The 9813-nt window shown below is 32.3% G+C and overlaps 1 pseudogene; it reads right to left on the reverse strand.

Annotated features, from left to right (window-relative positions):
- Window positions 1-1864: 1864 nt before the first annotated feature.
- LOC149182366 (signal recognition particle subunit SRP54 2 pseudogene) lies at window positions 1865-3491 on the reverse strand (annotated as a pseudogene).
- Window positions 3492-9813: the final 6322 nt, after the last annotated feature.

Below are 9813 nucleotides of genomic sequence, written 5' to 3' on the forward strand. Positions count from 1 at the left end.
ATGCCAATACATTGGAAGTCAAATTAAGTGAACTAAAGAAGTGCCACACTAAAGGTCTCAACAAAATAAAGGAAAATTCAAAAAATATTATCATCAATCTCAAAGTGCAATTGGAAGAAGCAAATAAAATTGAAGAATCACTCAAGGAGTTGGAAGATAACATCGAGTCAAAGGAGGATCTAGAAGCATAAATTGTCTCTCTACAAAAGGAAGCACCGAAGAAGAACATCCAACAAAACTTTGCAAATAACATCAACATTTTGGATGAAATTATTAACAGTTAAATATCATTCAATGACAAGACTGGATTAGGATATAAGCCCAAATTCATCAAAAGCTCTAACTCCATGATGAAAGAAAAATAAGTTCAATAGAAAACATATGCTGACATAGCCAAGAACTCCGAGGAAAGCATCCCTTTCAAAGAAAAGGCTCAAGATCAACCGATGCAAAATCAAAAACCCACAAGGAAGAGATCACAAGAGGAAGGCCTCTAGAGAACTATACCACAAAGAAGATCTCCTCCTAGGTCTCAAAATATATTTCTTAGAGTCTGTTATTCTTGCAACACTTTTGGACATAAGTATGTAAACTGTAAAGACTATGCTACGGATAGAAGCTACTCCATGATCGATTATTCTAAAAGATCTAGGCACTTAAGAAATGAAGTATAATGTTACAGATGAAACAACTTTGGACACCAAGCTAAATATTGCAAGATAACCATTCCTCCAAGGGAATTACAACATGTTGTAGATGCTCCTCCAAATATTTGGAAGAGAAAAATAAATGTTCTTCCATCGCCTTTAAAGCACAAAGCAATAAAAGTGTGTGGTATGTCGATAGTGGCGACTCAACACACATGTCAAGGGATAAGAAAAAAAATTGTATCTCTGCAGGAATATAATGATGAAATAGTCTCATTTGGAAATAATGGCTCTGCAAGGGTGATAGGAAAGGGAACTATTAAGTTGGGAAGCAAGAAATACACAATAAAATATGTGTTACTCATTGGAAATTTGAACCAAAATATACTAATTGTGATTCAAATGTGTGATCAAGGGCATGTGTCATTGTTTGACTCAAAGAAATGTGGAATAAGAAGGGAGAAATCAAGTAGGTTGCTGGCGACAACAACAAGAACTCCAACTGATATATACACCTTGGATGAGATTGGAAAGGAAGGTTGTTTCTTGGCTAAAGAGGATGAAAGTTAGCTCTAGCACATAAGGATGAGACACATGAACTTCGACAACCTAGTCAAAATTAGTAAAAAGGAAGTTGTGAGAGAAATGCGAGAGATCTCAAAACCAACTGGCACTTCATGTAAGCACTGTAAGCATGGAAAACATACAAGAGTTGATTTCAAGAACAATGAACATTCCACTTCAAAACCATTAGAGTTGGTACACACTAACCTATGTGGACCAATGAAAACCAAAGGTTTGGATAGTGAATAATACTTCTTGCTAATGACTTGCAATTATACCATGATGAAAACAATCAATTTTCTGAAGAAGACGTCTAAAGTCAATGAATGCTTCAGAATCTATAAGGAGATGGTTGAGAATGAAATTGGTCTAAAACTCAAATGTCTCTTAAACAAATGTTTAGTATATCCTCGATCAGGGTGAGATGGTCTGGCAGTTTAAAGCTCGCAAGTCTCAACATTTGAAATATTCCAAAGGCAAGAAGTTTGGTGTTATGGTGGGTGGACTTGGCTAGCTACATAGAAATATCCTAATAGAAATTCTTGATAGCTACATAAATGCTAACTTCATCCATGAAAGGTCATATTCAAATACAAGTCCTTGAAGAGCTATGTACATGAAAGAAAAAATAACTATATACATGAGAGCTAGTGTCAACCGAACATGCCTCCCATGCCTTTGGAACCCATCTGCTTCATTAAGTTCTGCAACCCTCCCATGCCACCAATCTGCTTCAGCATTTGGGGTGGAAGAGCCTTGCTCATATGTTGAGCATTCATATTCTTGGACAAGCCACTCATCTTACCACCCTCCTTGGGAATCTTAAGGCCCTTCATCTTGCTCCAAACCTTAGCCAACCATTTGTATTCTTCCATCATTGCCATCACTTCCTTAACAGGATGACCAGATACACGAGCCACTCTCACCATTCTCGACTCAGTCATGAACTTGGGATCCAAAATATCAAGCTCTTTATTCGTTATGGAATCCATCATGGTCGTGAACCTTCTGATATGCACCTGGCTTTCCTTTTCCTTGCCCTTGGGCATCAGTTCCCGACTGAATCTAGGAATCATGGAAAGCATCTCACCAATAGACGCCATTCTTGGAATCCATCATGGTCATGGACCTTCTGATACGCACCTGGCTTTCCTTTTCCTTGCCCTTGGGCATCAATTCCCGACTGAATCTAGGAATCATGGAAAGCATCTCACCAATACACCCCATTTGAAGAATGTTCTGGAACTACTCATACATGGTTCTCAATCTGAATTCACCTTGAGAAAGTTTTTGCAAAAGATCAGATTCTCCATCCACAGGCACAACTTCCTGAATTTTATTCATGAAACCAGACCAATCCCCCGTGCCCAGAATTCTCTTCACAAATGGCTTCACATCAAAAGCCTCAAAATCTCCCATGTGTTCCCTTGTTCCAAGAAATATAATAGGGCTCTTTGTTGCTGCAACAGCACTGAGTGCACCTCCACCCTTTGCATGCCCTTCCATTTTTAGTAACAATCACAGCTCCTACATTTTTAGTAACAATCACAGCTCCTACAGAAACAATATTCTTGAAAGCCTGTGCCTGATCAAATGCAGCTTGCCCAATACTGCTATCCATAACAAATGTCACAAGGTCTAGATTTTTTGCTTGGGATACTTGTCTCACTTCCTCAAATAATGCAGTCTCCTGCTTGTGCCTCCCACTGGTATCCACAATTATGAGATCCCTATTTTCTCTCTTAAATCTCTCTACCCCTCCCCTTGCAATTTTTACAGGATCTTGTTCTGTATAGCTTCCATAGAAGGGGATGTTGACCCTAGTGGCATTCTGTTTGAGTTGATCAAAAGCGCCAGCCCTAAATGTATCTGCACAAACCAGGGCTGGCTTCCAGCCCTTCTTTTGATAATACTGTGCCTACTTTGTACATGTAGTAGTCTTGCTAGAGCCCTGTAACCCTACAAACATGACAATACTAGTTTGCATTTTGTTTGGGGAATAAGCAGGTTTTCCAGGGTCCAACATTCTGCACAATTCGTCAAAAATATCCTGTTGAATGATCTTTCGTTTATTGTGACCAGCAGCCACGCCCTGTAAATTGACAATCTTTTTATGTTGCTCTGCATTTCGCGGACAATTTCGAATTGGAAATCGGCCTAGAGTAAAGCTCTTGATATCTCGTTCAGGTAGCTATTGAAGATTGTTTCGTCAATAATGGCGGCATTGCTCATGCTCTGGATGGCGTGGGAGATACTCCCGCCTAGCTCTGCCAACACCATTCTTGTTGAAACTCAACTTGCTGGAACGTATTTGAGATTTTCAATTACAGTTCTGAGGGAAAAATAAAAAAATTACACCGAGAACCGCAGCTGGGATCCAGTGGTTATATCATCAGACTACGAACAAAAATTGTCCAACCCTCTTGTCGCTCTCCCGCTCAGTGTTGATTATGAACGCCCTTGTAACTCTCCTAACTCTCTTATTTATTTATAGAAAACTTGTAGGGCTTTTCAAGGAAATATTATAATCTATCAGGTCTGCGAAGAAAATTTAATCGTAATATGCTTATAATCATATTACTGTATTTTATTGAAATTATTATATCTAGTAATAGTAATTCTATGCTATTATTATTATTCAATAATATATTATTATCTCTCGCATGTAAATGTGCTTTTAAATTGATCTATTGCATGTAAAGATGTTTTTAAGTCGATTCAAAATCCAAAAATAACAAAAATTAATAATTCAATTTTATTGAATTGTTAGCCATATTTTTATTTTTATTTAAAATATTAAGATGAAATGTATGCTTCCACACAATCTATAATTACAATATCCATAAATATAGTTATTATAAAACATATATATTATTTTTCATAATCATCATTTCTATTTATAGCAAAATATTATGTTTAAATTAAATATAAACTAAAGTTTATTTTATCATATAATTATAACATTTTGTTAATTTTAGTTAATAAGCATTGAAAATTTTAATGATTATAGTAAGATATAGTTTAATTTATAGATGAAATGATTTTTTCATAACATTTTTCTATTTAAGTTTAACGAAAATCTCGCTTAATTTTTTTAATGAATTGAGCTTTTCTAGTAATTCATAACAAAATTACATCATGAGGAGCTCGGCACTAGCCTACTTCTAGTAGCCTCATTCCTACAAGACTTTTGGCTAGAAGATAATGCAAAAACCACATTGATAATAGAAAACATTAAACCCAAAAACGATATGCAGATTGCTCAAAAAAGCAAAAAAAAAAAAACCAAACCAAAATATAGTTAACCTTCATCCCAAAACAACAAAATTACCCAACACCTAGTGCGTCTTGATTGTTTCCTGGAGGTGGAGAAGTGAGAAGTCCCTTGTGAATATGTGTTTCCATGTGTGCCAACCTACCCTCTAGTCCCTCCACCTCCACTTGGAGTCTTCTTTGTCCTCGATACAAGGATACTAGTCTATTCATCATTTGCCATTGATTGTGTTGTAATTTGTTGATAAAAGCAATGATTTCATTATGGTCAGACATGAGTGAGTTGCTCTAGAATGGTCGTGACATGTTGAATTTTGTGTTCTAGTGCATCAAATGGAAATGGCAAGTCAATTATACTTGGGGGCGGAGGTGTTTGTTGGTCTACCTCCTCCCCATAATCTCAAACTTTTTCTCGATGGTCTACTCCTTGGGTGCAAGGTCCCATGCCTCTGCAAGCACAACCTTGCTAGTGATGCATGGGTCATGGAGGGTTTGCAGGAGGTTGCAAATTCCACACCCACATTCAAAGAAACCGATGCCCTCGAATCCCAAGCAAGGGTACCAAGAAAAGTTATAGAATTGCACACTGCAATAGAGATGACACCGAGTCGCTTCCAACAATAGCCAAACCCAGAGTTGTAAGTGACTCACAAGCTTAGCATAAAGAGTAGAAACCCCATAAACAACACCATTACCTCCATGATTGACCGCAAGAAGAGAAAACCAGATAGAAACCAGGAGGGGCCAACCCTCAACAAACATAGACTCATACACTGCTGCCCCAACCCAAATACTTGTTCTGCCAACCAAATTAACAATCCTGACAAGGGAGGAAAGACATGCAAACCTAAAGACTATGGGGAAGAATTTAACCAGTAAATTCAAAGATGAAACATTCATGCACATATTCCCTATAATCACCAGCTCCAGCTGTCGAATGATTTTTCCCTAATTCCCACTCTCGTTGAATGTTTGAGCAAACCGCCACAAGTAAGGTCCCAAGTCATTTTATGTTGCATTGCGACCATAATAGGGGATGAGCCTCCAAGGTAAAAAATAGTAACTAATCGAATTGTTTCTATTTGGGGAGCTAAGGATGGTAACAAGCCACCTTGCACTCCTATGGAGACATTGCCTACCAACTTCTCTTTGCCCATTACCATGCAAAAATGACTTTGCCAGAGATCCCACATAACAAATATACCATAACACCCTTCAAGAAACCTTCGTTCTCGCATACAACGTGAGGGTGTTGAGTACTCACAATGTGAGTTCATTTCACTTGGGCGGGTGTTAAATGCCCCTCCCGTCCTTCACTTAAAACAGAGGTCACCCCCATTGGGGAAAAATCCGACATAGATTTTTAAAAAATTGAATTTAAGTTGTTTAATCTATATAATTCAAGTGCCCCATGAGTTTTTCATAGTGCTAAATCCATTTATACTTTCAAAAATGTATTTTAAACAACAAAAAATCACAATTTTAGTTGAAATTGTATTGCCAAATAGAGAAAAAGGTTATTTCATCCATAAATTAGGAAAATCACAATTTTAGTTGAAATTGTATTGCCAAATAGAGAAAAAGGTTATTTCATCCATAAATTAGGCTATGCCTTATAATAAACACACACACACACACACACATATAAAGGAAAATTGAGAGACCTATATGTATGTAATTATATGTATTATCAAGATTTACGAAGAACTAATGTATATTCATGTCAACTCCAAATTTCACAAGTGTTCAAAATACTAGATATTTCAAGATATAAACATTTTCTCAATTTCTTTACTCAAACAAAAATTTACATCTTAAGAAATTTAATTATTTTCAACTTTTAGTAAATCCAAAATTAAAATAAATATATATTAATTATATTACTATTACTCTAATATTACTATAATCATACTACTATCATTATTATACTTAATTAATATTTATTAAAAATACTATATTTATTAATATTTTATATTAATTGTTTATTATTAACACTACCTATTGAATTTATCTCATATACTATATCTTTATATTACTATTACCCTAATATTATAATAATCATACCACTGTCATTATTATACTTTATTAGTATTAATTAAAAATACTCTTTACTAATATTTTATATTAATTGTTTATTATTAACACTATCTATTGAATTTATCTCATATACTATATCTTTATTCTCGAAGATTATAGTATTCACTGGTATGATATTTTTATCAATTTTGTATTTCTCTTAGTATCTGTCCGGTAAGGTGTTGCAATAAGTTTTTGGTATAACATTACACATTGGATATATGATTTTATAAAAATAATTTATTTTATTTATGTTCAATTTGATTGGCTATCAAATTGAACATGTTATTGCTTTTTGTCTCTATTAATGTGTTCATTATCTTTATTAATTAAGTAGAAGTACATAGATCACATCAAGGTGTAAGATAAGCATTTATGGTACAATTTGCTTTAGGAAGGTGATAAAATTATTGCTAATGAGTATAATTATTTTATATTCCTATTTATAAAAATAGTTAATGATTAATATAATCTAATAAAAAATATATTATTTAAAATTATATATAATTTAAAATGATTATTTAGAATCACATATGTAATTTAAAAATATTGATTAATGGTATGTGGGAGATATATTTTTATTTTTACATTATATTTTTAAGGGGTAGAAGTCACTTAGGTTTTTGTGGGAACTTAACCACATATAATAGATTTTACACTATTAATGAATTAATGATATTTAAAATAATAAGATGTTTGTAATAAGAATCAAAATAAAATTTCCCATAATCATATACCAAGGTATAATAGAAATTTATGATAAGACCTCGATACCCAGGTCTAATAATAAGGTTTTCGTAAGGCCATATCCACAAACTATAAAAAGCCAAATATAAACTATTAATAACTATTTCTATGTTGAAATACAAATAATGTTAATTCACAAAAATTAATAATGCATTCAATTACAATTTAAAATTAATCTAATTATAACATTTTAAAATTTTAAATCTTTGTATTTTTATTATTTTCTAGTTTAATTTAGCTATATTTAAACTAAGCCCTGGAAACTAGCTACAATGTAGCCGTTGTTTCTTTGGTTTTTTTTGTCCTTTTTGTATTAGCTTTTTTATTCTTTCATTTCCCATCAATTATTTGTAAACTTTGAATTTTTTAAAATTTTATATAATGTATTTAATTTGTTTTTATGTTTCGTTGTTATTTTATTAGTGGTTTAAAGATGAATCTCACATTGTGCTTTAAAGATATTGATTGGAAAATTTCATATATATATATATATTTTTTTTATCAATATTGAAAATTAATTTAAGTTTAATTGTATATTTTTAAAATTATTTTGAATTAAAATTATTGAAATTGTATGTTTAAGTTGTGTAATATATATATATATATATATAGATTAGGGCATCAAATTCATTTATATATTCGTAAATACAATTTAAACAATAAACAATTACAAATCACCAAAATAAAACATTACACACACATAATGTTTATTATTTATATTTGTCGTTGATTAAATAATATTTATCCATTTAACATATTATTGAGTATTTAAAGGTGCAAAGGTGTACTTAGTATAGAGTAATAATAATGGGATGTAAATGAAACTTTTGAAAAGTTAAACTTAATTTGGAAAATATAAAAAACATGATTTTAAGAAGACTAGGTATGGTGTTATTTATAAATTGTTATATATTAGCAAGATTGTGATTTCTTGTTATTTAAAATACACTTAACACTCTAAAAACCGCCACTAAGGCAATCAATTTAGACAAATTAAACAACTTAAACATATCATTTAAAAAGGTCATTTCTTCAATTCTTTAGATTACTCTTATTTTACTATTTTCACGTTAATAAATATATAATTATATTTAGAATATTTAAAATTTTCTTGTGTTTTCATTGATAAATGTAGAATTATATTTAAGAAATCATAAAAATATTGAGTAAATAAAATTTGGATACAACAAAATATAATTTTATTTATCAAACAAATCCTTTGTAAACTAGTATTTAGAGAATGTTTTCTTCATAGTTTCAAAACAAGAAAAAATGGTTAATGTAATCACTTGGTACAAACTAAATGTCAAAAAAGATAGCAAAAAGGAAGCAAGATTAATTAATCTTGATTGAACCTGAATGCAACTATTGACCTCTTAAGTAATGGTATTTTTAGCACACTCTTTTTTTGTATTTCAACGAACTTGGTAATGTCTTTATAAAACATTACCAAGTCTTCGTGATGGGATTGAAGGTTAGGCAATGAAGTTCACCATGCCATATACATGGTGTTTATATTTTTTCACATCAATTTAAATATTCACAAAGTCCTTAGTGTGCCAATTCATCTTAAAGACTTGCTTTAAAAGGTTCTTCCTTCTAATGGTCCTAAGAGGGATGCTAGAAGGTTCCCTTTTAATGCATCTAATATTTCTTCTCTATTCTAGAATCCTTGACATCCTTGTATGAAACTTATCCATAATTTTTGTCTTAGAAGGAAAAGTGCAACTCATCATTATTAAAACGTAAATTGCCATGGATATTCTACTGGACATTTCATCGCAATAGATCTTACAAAATTATACAATTTTTTTTTGAAATCTACACTATGAGAATTTATTTCTCTTTATATTTATGATTTGCAAATTATTGTTTATTGTGTATGTATGCAATTTATAATTATGCAGGAAATAGAGAACAACAAAATTAAAAAAACTCACAAACCACAACTAACACAAGATATATCCTTGGAACCCTTTCAGGATAAAACTCAATTAGAAGGTGAGGCCTCTCTACTCTCTTTCTATAAATAGAAAATGGATGCTAGTAGAAAGAAGTAAGGCCCATGACCCATGGGCTACCATAGTGAAAAAAGTCTCTTTGTGTTCCCTCTCCCTCTCTCTCTTAGTTACTCTACATATCGCCGGAACAAAATGTGCTCGAAAGGAATGGAACCATTTTTCTTTTTAGTGGTCCGGTTATAACACAACCCGATAGCCTACTAGTGGTTAGGTTTGACTCCTTCAACTCTTAACGAGAGTTAAAATATGGACTCTTTACATTCTTCTTCATCATTATTGAAAATGCAACAAGAAAATGTCTGTTTGACTTTGCCTACATCAAACTAGACAAAATTTGAATTTCTATTTCATCAGAGATCTTGGAGATAGTTAACTGAGGTGACATGGCACTTGTCACTTAGTTAACTCAGTTAATTTGAGTTGGGGAAGCTTTAGTTCAGTTCAGTATGATTGGTTTCTAATTTGTAGTAATCTATTTCAGTTAA

The sequence above is a fragment of the Pinus tabuliformis genome, chromosome 3_2 (genome assembly GCF_031772625.1).
Source record: "Pinus tabuliformis cultivar Carrire ecotype Pingquan chromosome 3_2, CPIR1, whole genome shotgun sequence".
NCBI classification, from domain to species: domain Eukaryota; kingdom Viridiplantae; phylum Streptophyta; class Pinopsida; order Pinales; family Pinaceae; genus Pinus; species Pinus tabuliformis.